Genomic DNA, 13,132 nt, shown 5'->3' with positions numbered 1-13,132 from the left:
TTACTCTCTTGCTGACTAACACGGACGGAGGTAGTGAGATGTTCAGTGTGTTCAGCTTCTCTAATGGGCGTACTAGTAGAAAACAAATCCCTGCTTTTTAATGTCTTCTACAGACTGTTACTGGGCTAGGGCCTGATTCAACCTGGGGTTCAGAAATCAAGGATGGACCTTCTGCTTGGCTGTTCCTATTTTTGTTTATATTTTTGTTTTCCCTCTCCTTTGTTGCTATCTCAATGCAAAACAGCTGTTCCACACTAACTTTTTTCCCACATTATAAGCAATATGGATAGAAATAATCTTAGGAAAACCATCATTTATGAGCTAATCTTCTGACATGTAGAACTATTGTATGTGATTCTCCCTGAGTCATGTAAGACTCAAATTCACTGTGGTTGTATTTTAGGGTGCAGATTTCTGGTATTAAGAATAATTACCAGACTGAGGCTTTAGATCATGATCTCCTAAAACTTGTTGTGAGAGCTTGTTCGCAGTGATACTAGTACCAAACTTCCCTGATTAAATACAACATATGTTGCTTTTTAAGATTATTTAAAGACTATTGTGAAGAGTTCTGGTGATCTTCCTTGTCTTTGCAGAAGGCTTTTCTTGTTTGATGGTTTGGACTGTTACTATTCCCTTCAGAAGCACTGTATATTGTTTGAAGAGACAACTTTTTTGTAAGGCGAGTAACAGTTGAAAACTAGATGAATGAAATGTTGAAGTTTTGCTGTGGTTTTACTTTAAGGGAATGAGTTCTTTTGAAAAGTTTGATCAGGAAATTGTGGCTGTACAAATTATATCTATAACAAGCACAGCTTGTAGAAGTCTTACTTTGGGTATTGTTTTGGTTGCGGAGATCCCTCTTGCTAATATATCTTACCTTGCTTGGGAGTTTGTGATGGTAGAATAACTCCCTTATGGAAGAAGATGCACCTTCATTAGCAGGATTCACTTATACAGATACACCTGTTCATATTTAATGATCTTTCCAGTAATGCTTTCTGTATTTTTGTGTCATAGTTTTCCTTTGTTCCTTCCTCGAGCTTAATGTGAAAAATGGCTGCAGTGTAGTTACAACACTGTTACTAGCTTTTCCAATTTGTCAGACATGTTCCTTTAGTGTATTCCTTAGGTCATCTTGTTTCATTCCTCTGAGTTTCCAAGAGGGAGAATTAATTGATTGATCCATTCCCCCACCTTTGCATATTTCCTCTAGTATGCACATAACCTTTTATCTTGCTGCATGCTAAAGTTCAGGCCCTTGTGCTGTTGTTTCAGGGCCTGGAGCAGTTTCACTTGCACCAACCTGTTGTGTAGTAAGTTGACAGTATTTATCCTGTAAGTTCTGTCTTCTGTCAGTGGACCACATAATTCTAGTTGCTTAGGAATAACAAGCTTTTTCTTTGTTAGTTGAGGGTTTTTTGGGGGGAGGTGAGGTGGGTGTTGTTTGTTTGTGGTTGTTTTTTTCCTGTTTTTTCCTTTTTAATTTTCATAGAGCCCTCTTCAGTTCCACTGTGAAACCCTGGTTTTTAAACTGGAGCTTGGTGAAATTAATTTTTTGAAAGAGTATAGATTGAAAACAACTAGCTTTTCTCACTGGATCACTTCCATGTGCAATGTAAGTTTTTTTGAGGAGGAAAAGCGTTAGGCAGTTTAAAAAGGGGGGTGGGGGGAAGCATTAATTTTTTCTTTTAAAATTCTGTTCAGTAAGTTAATTTTGATCATTTCTGAGTACTGCTAGGAGGTTTCTTTAATTGTGCTTTTTGGAGAGAGACGGTTAAAATCTGAACACAGTGATCAGCATTTGCTTTTCTCAGTTTCAGGTTTTTCCAGAGTTGATTCACGTTTTCATTTCATAGCACATTCTCATGCCAAAACAACTTTGTGAGTGGTTTGTTCTGGGGTGTGTGTGAACATAAGCATAATTGAAAAGAAAAGAAAGTAACTTTTATTTGGCTTGGCTTAGAAAAGAATACGACAGAGTAAGGCAGTGATGACTATGTAACTTTGTGGAAAAAAACTTCCTTCATGGTTCAGTTATTTTTATGTTTTGGGCTACCTTGTTGCCTCATGTAATTAAAATACAGATAAAACTGCATGCTTCACCTGGGTTGGTTTTGGTCATGTGAGCCTGTGTGTTTACTAGTGATCTGAGTGCTCCACCTGCCTTCCAGTTTGTTTACCAGGAAATCAAGTTGTGTAAACTGCAGGAAGTACTATTTGACCCTCTCGACAGTATCTCATTACAATAATTGCTAATCTCTGAATAAGACAGCCATGTTTTGTGTGTAACACAGAGGAGGTTGTGGTAGATTTTAGATGCTTCCTCAAACACGGCTTTGTAAAAGCTTGCTTGAATTCTGTTTTCAGGGTGGCTTTTGACAATAGACATCTGGCAACCTTTGGGCTTAGCAGAGCTCGGGCTCCGTAGCCTGTGTTCCGTTTTCCTTCTTAACTGAGGGGGGTTGAAGGAAAAAAACCACAACCCAACACCAAACCCACGGCTTGTTTTGGAGTGCTGTCACTGCTCTGCAGCGACAGGATAATGGCTACTTCCTGATTAAACCACTCTCCACAGTAAGCTGTTAATGTTCTGTATCTATTCTTCTGTACTGCCAAGTGTTCAGTGCTTTTCTTGTGTGCTTCCTTCCCTCTCCCCCTCCCTCCCTCCCTCTTTCCCAGGTTAATAGTTTGAAATGCTTATAGATTGCAGAAAGAATATATAGAGTTGCAACTTTCATTTTTTTTGCTATTCTAAGATAGACAACTACTGCTTTTTTGTAATGCTTATCTAATGGTAGTAATCAGCAAATATATCTGATTTGCATGAGATTTTAAACGAAGTCTATTTAGGTGTTAGACAACTAGTATTAACTTTATGAAAAATTCTGATGAATACTCTGGATAAATACAATGACATAAAATATATGCACATTCCAAAGTATTGGTGTTTCATAGCTTATTTGTTATCACTTGCAGAACATGTCTAAAAAACAGTTTTCAAATTAAACAAAACGGCTTTTTTTCAGCTTTTCTTATGTTTTGGAAGTGTTGTGCTGTTTCTATATTTATTATAGTTGATGTGTTATTTTTACTTCAAGTAATTTCTTGACTCTTGCTGATGAGGACTAGGTGGGTGTGACATCTGTTACTCGGTGCACAAGTCCAGTTTTATTTTGCTTCAGAGTATCAGCCTGACAGGTTTCATATTGTAAAATGATGGTTGCCATGCAATTTTGGTCATCTCTGCTCTGTTAAATGGGTCTACAATGATTATTTTTTTGTTGTTTTATTAAGGTTGGTCTTATCATACACTAGTATAAATGGCAAGGAATTTGCAATAGCATTATATGTACCACGAGACACTTCACTGAAGCTCTGTACCAGATCATGCCAATGCATGTTTTTGGTTATTTTGTGAAACTTTAGTTCCAATATAACTTAATATTAAAATAATAATGTGTTCTTGATACCAGAGACTTTTTGACTTTTTTTTTGTAAGCTAGAGAGTATTAAAAAACCCCTGTAGTGAATTCCTGGCCAAAACCATTATTGCTGTCCACTTTTTTTATTACTGTATCCACTATCTTGATAGATACTAGAACCAAAAATGAAATCTGGAGGAAAATTACGATTCAGTTAAAAGAAATAGGTATTTTCATCATAGTTAAAAGAACAGGTATTTTCAAATAGCTATTATTAGAGAACTTGTGAAGTAGACAGCATATACAAGAGATGTGTGTGTTTGACACTGAGAAAAACAAGTAGGTGAGGAGTTCTTCCAGCTTGGGTAGAAAGAGGTTTTTGGAGATGCTTGACCTGTTAGTTCACGTGGGTTTTTACATACAGAGAAAAGGGTGTGGGCAATGGAGTTTAAGCTAGTAGATACAGGTCTATTTTGAGGGGAACAAAGCAGGAAAAGTGCCATGGGGAAGAAAAGAAGATTCAACCTACATGAATCTGTTAAAGGGCTCTTCTCCAGTGGTAGTGAAGACCTGGTATTTGAAAACTGTTGATGTGCACTGTGCCCACATATTCTGAGGATTATTGAGCAGTGAGAGCCAGTCAGCATTCTGTGTGAAACTATGACCTCTTCATGTGGAGAGCATCAGCTGCCAAATCAAGGTTTCATGGGATAGCCTTAGGTCTGTTACGCATGCTGCTTCCCTTACAAGCACCTTTAACACTGGCTATTTAATTTGAAAGGCTGGTGACCTGCAGTATTATTCTATGCTAATTCCTCTTACAAAATGGCATTCCATTAATTTTTTTAAACAAAATACTGAATTGTTCCTGTTACTAAATAAAATTTTATGTAAACTAAGTTACAGCAATGCTTATTATTGATGATGTCTAAGAAATGTCCTAATGTGGGTGGCAGCAAAATATATCTGTCTTCTTTCAGCAGGCTTGCACTTCCTCATTGTCTAGCTGCCTTCTTGGACCCCGGTCAGTTTTTTCTAGAGTCCTACAATCCTCGTGTATTAAAATGTTTCCCTTGCTATTTTTAATCTTTTTTGCATACTCCATCTCTATAGAAGCTTTAAAACTCAAAACTTGGTGCCTCACAACTGAACTTGTTGGCTCAAAGCTTCAGCTTAGCTTACCTGATTAAACTGGATTCCTGTAAAACAGGAGGGACAGCCCTGATCTGATGGGTGCTGCTGGTGCTACCTGTTTGTGGGCTGCCTCGGTTCATGTCAGCTGTGTGTCCCATGGGGAGAGGGCAGTGTGGGTGGGGGGTGGCTGCATTTGAGGAGTGCAGCTGCTCTTGCTGCACAGAGAAGGGCAGGCAAATCCTAATCCAGGGTGCAGCCATCGGCCATCACTGTGCACTACTTGTTGCACTCTTGAAGTGATCGCTGTGTGGCCGAGTTGGAGCTGCTTAGGCTTCCTTCTCCCCCACTGCACAAAAGAGCTACAGTTGTATCTGTTACTCATATATGACTGTGATGTACCAGCTTGCCTTTGCAGAGTGCCTTTAAATACTCAAAAGAATGGTTTATGGGAATACTTTGTGTCTTTGGTAATAATTTAAAGATGAACAAACTTTCCCAGAAAACAGCACTTGATACAGCTGAAATGGACTCCTGTATTTTAGCTAGTGTTCTTTACTAATGGAGGAAAATGTGATGTTTAGCATGTGGTTTTGTTAGAAGCCTAAAATCTAGATACATGTTCTGACAGTGCTTTTGTTTTTGTAGGTGGGAATATGGGTGGTGTATTATCTTTTTTCTCTTCAGGCTGTAGAAACACAAATGCAGTCTGTCAGGTTTTTTTATGTCTAACCACTTCCTTCAAGTGTGTAAATAACATTATCAGATTTGCATCAGCTTGGTTAGTAAGAATAGTACTGTGAATGGAGTCAGTAAGGGTAGTCTTCTGATGTGGTAATAGCTGCCATGGTTTCTGCTGAGGCTTGGTTTTATTTCTTAGTATCTTGAGAACCCCATCATTAAGAACACAGCATAAGAAGGACTCAGGCCTGTGGGAGTGAGCCCAGCGGGGGCCACGGAGATGGGCAGGGGCTGGAGCCCCTCTCCTGGGAAGCCGGGCTGGGAGAGCTGGGGCTGTTCAGCCTGGAGAAGAGCAGGCTCCGGGGGGGCCTTAGAGCAGCTCCCAGCGCCTGAAGGGGCCGGCAGGAAAGCTGGGGGGGGGCTTCTTACAGGGGCACGTGTGACAGGGCACGGGGGTGGCTTTGAGCGCAGAGAGGGCAGATGCAGGTCAGAGATCAGGAAGAACCTCCCCCCGTGAGGGCGGCGAGGCGGTGGGCCAGGCTGCCCAGAGCAGCTGTGGGTGCCCCATCCCTGGCAGTGCTCCAGGCCAGGCTGGATGGGGCTGGGAGCAGCCTGGGCTGGGGGGGTCCCTGCCCGGGGCAGGGGTGGGAACTGGGTGGGCTTTAAGGTCCCTTCCAGCCCAAACCGTCCTGTGATTCTATGATTATTATTCCTTCTTGTTACTCTGTTTAGGTAAACTTAAAGTGGAGTCTTTGTTTTGTTTTGGTTTTGTTTTTTGGTGTTGGGTTTGGCTATCTCAATTTTGTAAAAGATCATAGTGCCCTAAACCTAGAAAAAACAATGAACAGATGACCTAAGAAAGGTATTTTGGAAATGAGGGTGGATGCCAATGACAAAGCTGTCTGAAGTTGATTGCTACTATAGCACAGAATGCTTCCTTCTAGAACTGGTTCTCTGTTTCCAAAGAACGACATGATTTGAACAACTTGAAAACGTGGAAACCATTTATCTGTGTGTCAGCCTTGCTGCCTCAGACTATTAGTGGGAGCCATTACATTCCTGCTAGATGACACCACAAGGTGCTTTAAGAGTTCAAAACTGAGGAATTAGCATTCCTCAATGATCAGTTTGTTTGGTTTGTGTTTTTTTTATTTTATTTTTGTTCTGTTTTCTTTTAGTCAGGGTGCCAAAACTCAATGACATGAGAGGATGATAGCCTTCTTCGCTATCGTACAGGCTGAAAGTGGTGTTTGCTGGCATTGGACAATTGAATGTACAAATATAGATGTTTGGCTTTCTCTCTTTTTGTTTAAATATAAAACAATAGTAACGTTATAGTAATGAGACTGGTCTGGTGCTGTTGTAAAACAAAATCAAGACCCAATGCAAAGCCTGAGGCTGCTACAGGTACACATGCAAAAGATTTGTTTCACTTGTGCTTTTGTGGAAGTCTTACTTGGTGTCCAAGAACTCATTTCTCATCAGAGTATGCTAGTTGATTTAGTTTTAGCAATTTTTTGAAGGAGTAAAATAGATTTTTCATCCTAACAATTTTAGATACTTAAAAAAAAAAAAGTAGCAGCAGCTAATGGAGGCTTCAGACCATTTATTATGAAGGAGCTTGATTAACATCTTTGCTCTTTCTTACTCATTTGGAGTATGTTTTGTATAGTCTAATTCTTTTTATCATCATTATTACTATTTTTCTTATTTTACCTTCCTTTTCTGTCCTATTAAACTGTCTTTATCTCAACCCACAATTTTTACTTATTGTCCCAGTTCTCTCTCCCATCCCATGGTAGAGGGAGAGGAATGAGCAAGCAGCTGTACAGTTTAACTGCCTGCCATCTTAAACCATGACACTGAGGTATTATGGTAGTTTGTAATTTAGGACTGCAAGGTAAAGGAATCCTTTTTTCTGCATCTTTATTCTTTGAAAGATTTACAGGGGAGTGCCCATGAACTAGTTCTGAGTCAGTTACTTTGACCCATGTGCAGAGTTCATACACATAGATACCTTGGGTTTATAGTTATTTCTTCCCCAAATTATCTTTCCTTTAGCTTATGCTTTTAAAGTTTTAACTGTTTGGATTGACATTTTATCTGCCTACTCTTTTTTTTAATGCACTTTTTTTGCCAGCGTGAAGCAAAATAATATCAGCTGGGCAAAATAAGTTGTTTGTAGCAAGTGTTTTGGAGAGTTTTTGTATATGTATGTTAGAGCAGATACAAAATTAGCTTTTGTTGTAGTGCCTTCTATCGTTCTTTGGCAAAGATATGCAAAGTACAGTTATGGAAATACTAACCAGCATGTTTGGCACAAGGATGAATTTTAACACTCTTGAATCTTAACAATTGCCAGACAAACCTGTGGCAGCTTTTGCCATCAAAGGTTCAACAGGGCACTTCCTCTGTAAGTTTTTTCCTCAAGCTCTGTTGGAACCTGTAATTGGGGCTAAGCTAGATTTTGAGTTTGAGGAGATGAAGTTTGGCTTTTGAACCATGGGAAGAGGTGTACAATACAATTGCTAAACTGGAACTAAGTTTCTGAGTGGCAGAAGGTCAGCAGAAAAGCAGAAGCTGTGCTGCTGACAGATTAAAAATCAGGTTTTGGAGGAGCACAGGAAGATGCACTGGTATGTGTTTATTGGTAGGAGATGAAGAAACAGATTCAGAGATTGAAAGGATTTCTTCAGCTATCAAGCAGGATTTATTTAAAATAAATACATATTTTGATAGAAAGATGGTTCTGTATTTTGGGGATTTTCCTTACTACAAGGTGAGTTTTAACAGGTATTTTGAACACTGAGTATCTATCCAATTAATATAGTGTTTTGTTTGAGACCTGCTTGTTTTCATAAAATAAAACGCTCATTAAGAATATAGAAATGGGTTAGAAAATTGTAGAGGAATCATGCAATGGTCAGAAATACCCAGCTGCCAAGCAACACTACTTTATCCTGTCTGTTGATTCTTTGATAATAAGTGCCATTACATAGTAATAAAGAAAGTTCACATTGGGAGCTACATACATAAATAGTTGATTTCAGAGTGTAGCTATCAATTTGCTTTAGAAAACAGTCTGCATAGATTGCTTTTCTGTCTTTTGTCATTTAATTTGGTGCTAATGTGCAGTTGTTAAGAGAACCTATTTAAGTTGAGCATAACAATGCAAAATTTGGATATTTTTGCAGGGCATTAATTTAAACTTTTTGTTTAGATAAGAGATAGTTGCATACCATGCACACAACTTTCTAAACACATTGAGATCAAAATAAGAATTAGAAAATAACACTAGCTCAGCTCAGTAGATCACTCTGCAGTAGCTAGCTACCTTAAATACTTGTTTCTACTTGCATTTAAAAATAAGGCATTTAACGTTTCAGTCAGGTGTCAATAACATTTAAAATTATGTGCAGTCTTCAGCGAGTCAGTTCTGTGTTTATTTAAAAATAGCTTATTCTGATAAGATAATCAGGTTTAATTAAAAGTGCTTTGCTGAAAGAGGTTGCTTTAACTTCCTTGGACTACTGCTGTTTTGCTGCATTAATATTGTCAGATAAAATAAACCAGAACAAAATGTTGGAATCTTTTACTTTACTTTTTTTTCAAGCTTGTTTATCTTGAAAAGTCAGATAGAAAATAGCTATTAGTCATGTTTCCCAACTGATTCTATAACAGTGGAAGAAAGAGTCTGCTTATTGAGGTTTGCTTCATCTTGATAAATCAAACATATTGATACAGAGTTGAGGAAACGCAGGCGAGGTTTTTGTAGGTCGTGTATCAGATGTGGTAGGGACATTTGCTCAGGCCCTGTGGTGCATGACAGCAATCCTTGGACAGTGGTCAGCAGGGCTTCTGGGCCCCTCGCTCTGCTGCCCTGCGAGCCGTGCGGCAACCTGCTTTTCCTCCGGCGCTGGCACTGCATCGGTTGCGGGCAACAGCTACCTGTGCTCCCCGTTCACCAGAAAGCTAGTAGGCACTGACAGCTACAGCTGACACAAACAAAAGGTGCCTGGTGCCAGCCATCACTGTCTGCATCAGGCCACCAGAAGTTCCTAAAAGGTGACTCCTGAAGAAATTTCCCTCCAAAATTCCCTGAAGAAGCAACCCGGTTAACTGCTGCGCCAATTGCTCTGCCTCTGTCAGTTGCCTCGCTTGCTGCACTGTTATAGCAAGGTCAGAAAGCTATAATACACTTAATGGAGCTGCATTATGTATGAGACTCACCTGCTTTCAATTTTAGTTTAAAAGATATTATTTTGTAATTACTGTTTCTTACGCTGTTACTTACAATATATAACTATGGGTAAGAAATTCTTCTTTATGCTCCACTGAAATACAATTTTCATTTTTCAAACTGTTTCCTCCCCTTGTAGAGAAAGATAAAGGAGGAGAACAAAATTAGGAGGTAGATAATTTATGAAGTGGCATATATCTAGATATTAATGTTAAAAAGGTTAGAAACTGCTGTCCTAAACCCCTGCTATGTGAGCTACTATTATGTGGTAATAGTTAGAAGTTAATTATGCTCTTTCCCTGTGATCATTCTCAATGGTGATATTTACTAAGCTTAAAAATGTTGACTGGAGGACGCTCCTGTGTCATCAGTCTTGAAAAAACTTGTCAGAATTATCCTGTGAATGACTGAGTCACTTAAAAGTATGATGCTTATTCTCATTTAACTCAATGAATAGGAACTTAGGTGGAAAGAGCATTTCTCACCTTGTTATCACAGAATAAAGTGTATTCAGGCTTTCTTCACTGAAAGGAAAAATATTTATCTCGGAGAAAAAATTATAACGTAGAGGGAAAATAAAACTTTTTTTGTTAGGCATCTATATTTAGGTATGTAAACATTGGAGATTAAGGTGACTTCAGGACGTGTTGGTGTCGTGTGCATTTCAGTGAAATGACTCTACCTGGAACTTTTTCTGCTTTCATTCCTTTACATGCAGATTATCATTGCAGCACCTGTAATTAAGTCCATGGACAAGTATACTTCCAACAAGGCAATTACTGAAAGGTGATGTTCTTCACTTAAGTCTTTATTCTTACTGGGGCATTATCTTATTGGATACTTGAAGTTGGAGGGAACACAGTAACAAAGGAGTTTGGTTAGCTGTTCACACAGTTAAAAGTACAAAAAGACTAATTAATGCAGATTTTGGGAGCAAGTCCCAAGTGTTTAGTCATGCAAGGCCCAGGAACCTTCTCATCTAGAGTTGTCTTTACTATTAGAATATGATGAGAATTTGAGACAGATAAATAAAAGGTGACAGTTTTTATTTCACAGTTCTGATTTTAATGGATTTGTCTGCCACAGGAGTGTTCAGACACTCCTCTTCTTTCATGTTAAAGTCCAGTCAAAGCAATTCTTTGTGTTAGTGGTTTTATTTCAGCACTCAAGTTTGCTGATGTAAAGACTTCCTGGAGAAGTGTATTGAAAGAGACTGTGCTGCTGCACTTCACATCATTCTGGTAGCTTAATTTCTAAAATGACACTGTTCTTTGTTGTCCTTTCTTGGTAGGTGAGGAAAATGTTAATAATAAAAATGTGTAGTCATACTTTTGTGAGTTCTAAATGCATTTATTTACCTCTGTGAAACATCTAGATATTCTGTGCATAAGTAGTACATGGTTGAGTGAAAAGATTAGCTTGATAGACATCAGCAAGTAAAATTTGGATGCATAGTAACTGGTAAGCAAAATAATATGGAGTGTATCACTGGGATATTACGAGCAGGAGTACTTGTTTCAGACATCGCAAGTTTTAGATGTGAGCAGGGAAGATAACCAAGTGATTCTCAGGAAAAGAACCTGAGTTGTTGTTCAGCTTAGAGAGGTGAATAGGAGAGCAGGATACATGTAACCAAAAAAAATTAGGTGATGGTACTTGCTTTCAGTTGCAGAATGGTAGACTAGGTAGTGGCCAAGTACTATGCTACTGACTTGTCCTGTTTCTCTTAATGTTTGGAAACTGGAGGCCTGATGTTCATAGTACTGGGAGCCCTAGCACGCAATTAGGTTTGTAAGACTAGAACAAAATATAATTATTTTGAGTCCTTAAACATAAATTTTATTACTGTACCATGTCAAGGAATGCATTGTAAGGGCCCCCTGTTCTCCCCTCATGTGAGGTACTTTTTTGAGATTTCCTATAGGTAGCCTGCTTACACCTATGTTTATGGATTTAATTCAGAGTTTTCATGTTTGTAAGCTGCAATGAAACAGGTGTATTGACAAAGTATTGCCAACAACAGAGCAATGTGCTGTCTTTTTAGCTCAGTGTTAAAAATCACCTGATTATCAAATGACTGGATAGGAATGAAATAGAAATGTTTAACGCCTTATTTTGTAGTATGTACAACAAAAAGGACTAAAAAATGGGCTTTAGAATACCTAAAGTACTCAAATAATCTTTATACTGCTACTTAATATTCTGATTATTTTAGCAGCTATACTTAGAAATGCTGGTTTTGTTTGATCGAGCCAAATGGTAATTTCTGTAAAAAGCATGCTATGAAATACCTCACTTGTAATATATTTTCTGTGCTTGTTCAAAACTTAGTGATTTTTTCAAACTACTGTTGGCATAGGATTTCCAGTGTGATTCCTGTTAGCTATTTAAGAGCTACCCTAAGAAACAGTTTTTGCTATGTGTTTGAAAAATGTTGTATTGAGTATTGGAATGCAGAGATTGTATAATAATTTATGATTTCAAAAATCGAGGTGGTTATAGGTACAGTTTGCTCAGTGCCCTCACAAACTTAAGTAATAGTATAAAATCCTATCAGTCTTGCTTCTGTAGAACAAGATGTAGTAGTACTAGAGTCTAGTACAGATGAACCAAGTATCCAAGTCTTATAATCAGGATATAAAGAAACAGTTGTGTGTGGAATGAAAGATTGTATTTTTACACAGAATTTGGAAACAATTTTTTAATCTGTTTAATCTGAACTGTCATGCACAAAACTATAATCCTTAAACTGATATTCATCCCAAGTCAGTATAAAATATTGCAGTCATGCATTTTTTTTTTTCTCTTTGAACAGAAAGGTTTGTGAAACGTCAGTTCTGAAATGAAACATTTGCTTCGGTTTGGTGACAGAATCTGGTGGAATTGCCTCTTTTCGGCACTTACCAAACTGATGCCAGAGAATCCTTGCATTTGAATATTCTTCAGATACTATTATTTCAGCATGTGCAGTCATGACTGAGTCCAGGCTCTACCTCAATTTTAGGTAGTGCCAATACTTACTTGCTGTTTAGAATCTGCTTAGAAGTGCTGGAATACAGACATGTAGTGCTGTCATCTCTGCTCCATGAGCTGTGTCTCCTTGGGCCTTAATGTTGTCTCCACAGAATTGCACTGTACCATTGTAATCCTGCTATCTAGAGAATGACTGCTCATCTTCCGGAGCTGGATGAATTGCATAGCTTTTCTGCTGGCAAAAGTAAATTATATGATGGGGTCCTTTTCTTGTCACCTGATCGGAATTTGTTGCCCTGCAAGGAGTGGCTTGTGCAGATTAATTGTACTAGCAGGCAGCTTTGTAGGGTGAGCATTCCTGATTGAGAGTGTTTACATCTGTGTAAAAAGCTATCTGCACTAATCTATTTTTGTGTTTTCAGGGTGGTGGTGTCAGCTTTTCCTGTCCTAACCCAACACAGAAGTGAAAATAACAGAAGTTGAAGGGTGCTTAATTGAAATAAAAGTGGTGACTGCTAAACATACATGTACAAAGTAGATAGTCTAATACAGAATAACAAATATTATTGCTGGATTTGCCTTTATTTATTTAAACCAGACTCTTAGTCTTTTTTTTGGTACAACTTGGATAGATTGTATTTCTTGCCCAGCATTAAACAGCTTTCAGGAATATATTCTGAGG

General features: G+C 38.3%; 1 protein-coding gene across 19 annotated transcripts in view; it reads left to right on the top strand.

Annotated features, from left to right (window-relative positions):
* BAZ2B (bromodomain adjacent to zinc finger domain 2B) overlaps positions 1 to 13,132 on the top strand; it is a 156,774-nt gene that overhangs the window by 55,443 nt on the left and 88,199 nt on the right. The window lies entirely within an intron of this gene.

Source organism: Falco peregrinus, chromosome 8 (assembly GCF_023634155.1).
Source record: "Falco peregrinus isolate bFalPer1 chromosome 8, bFalPer1.pri, whole genome shotgun sequence".
NCBI classification, from domain to species: domain Eukaryota; kingdom Metazoa; phylum Chordata; class Aves; order Falconiformes; family Falconidae; genus Falco; species Falco peregrinus.
This window is presented reverse-complemented; position numbering and strand designations above follow the sequence as displayed.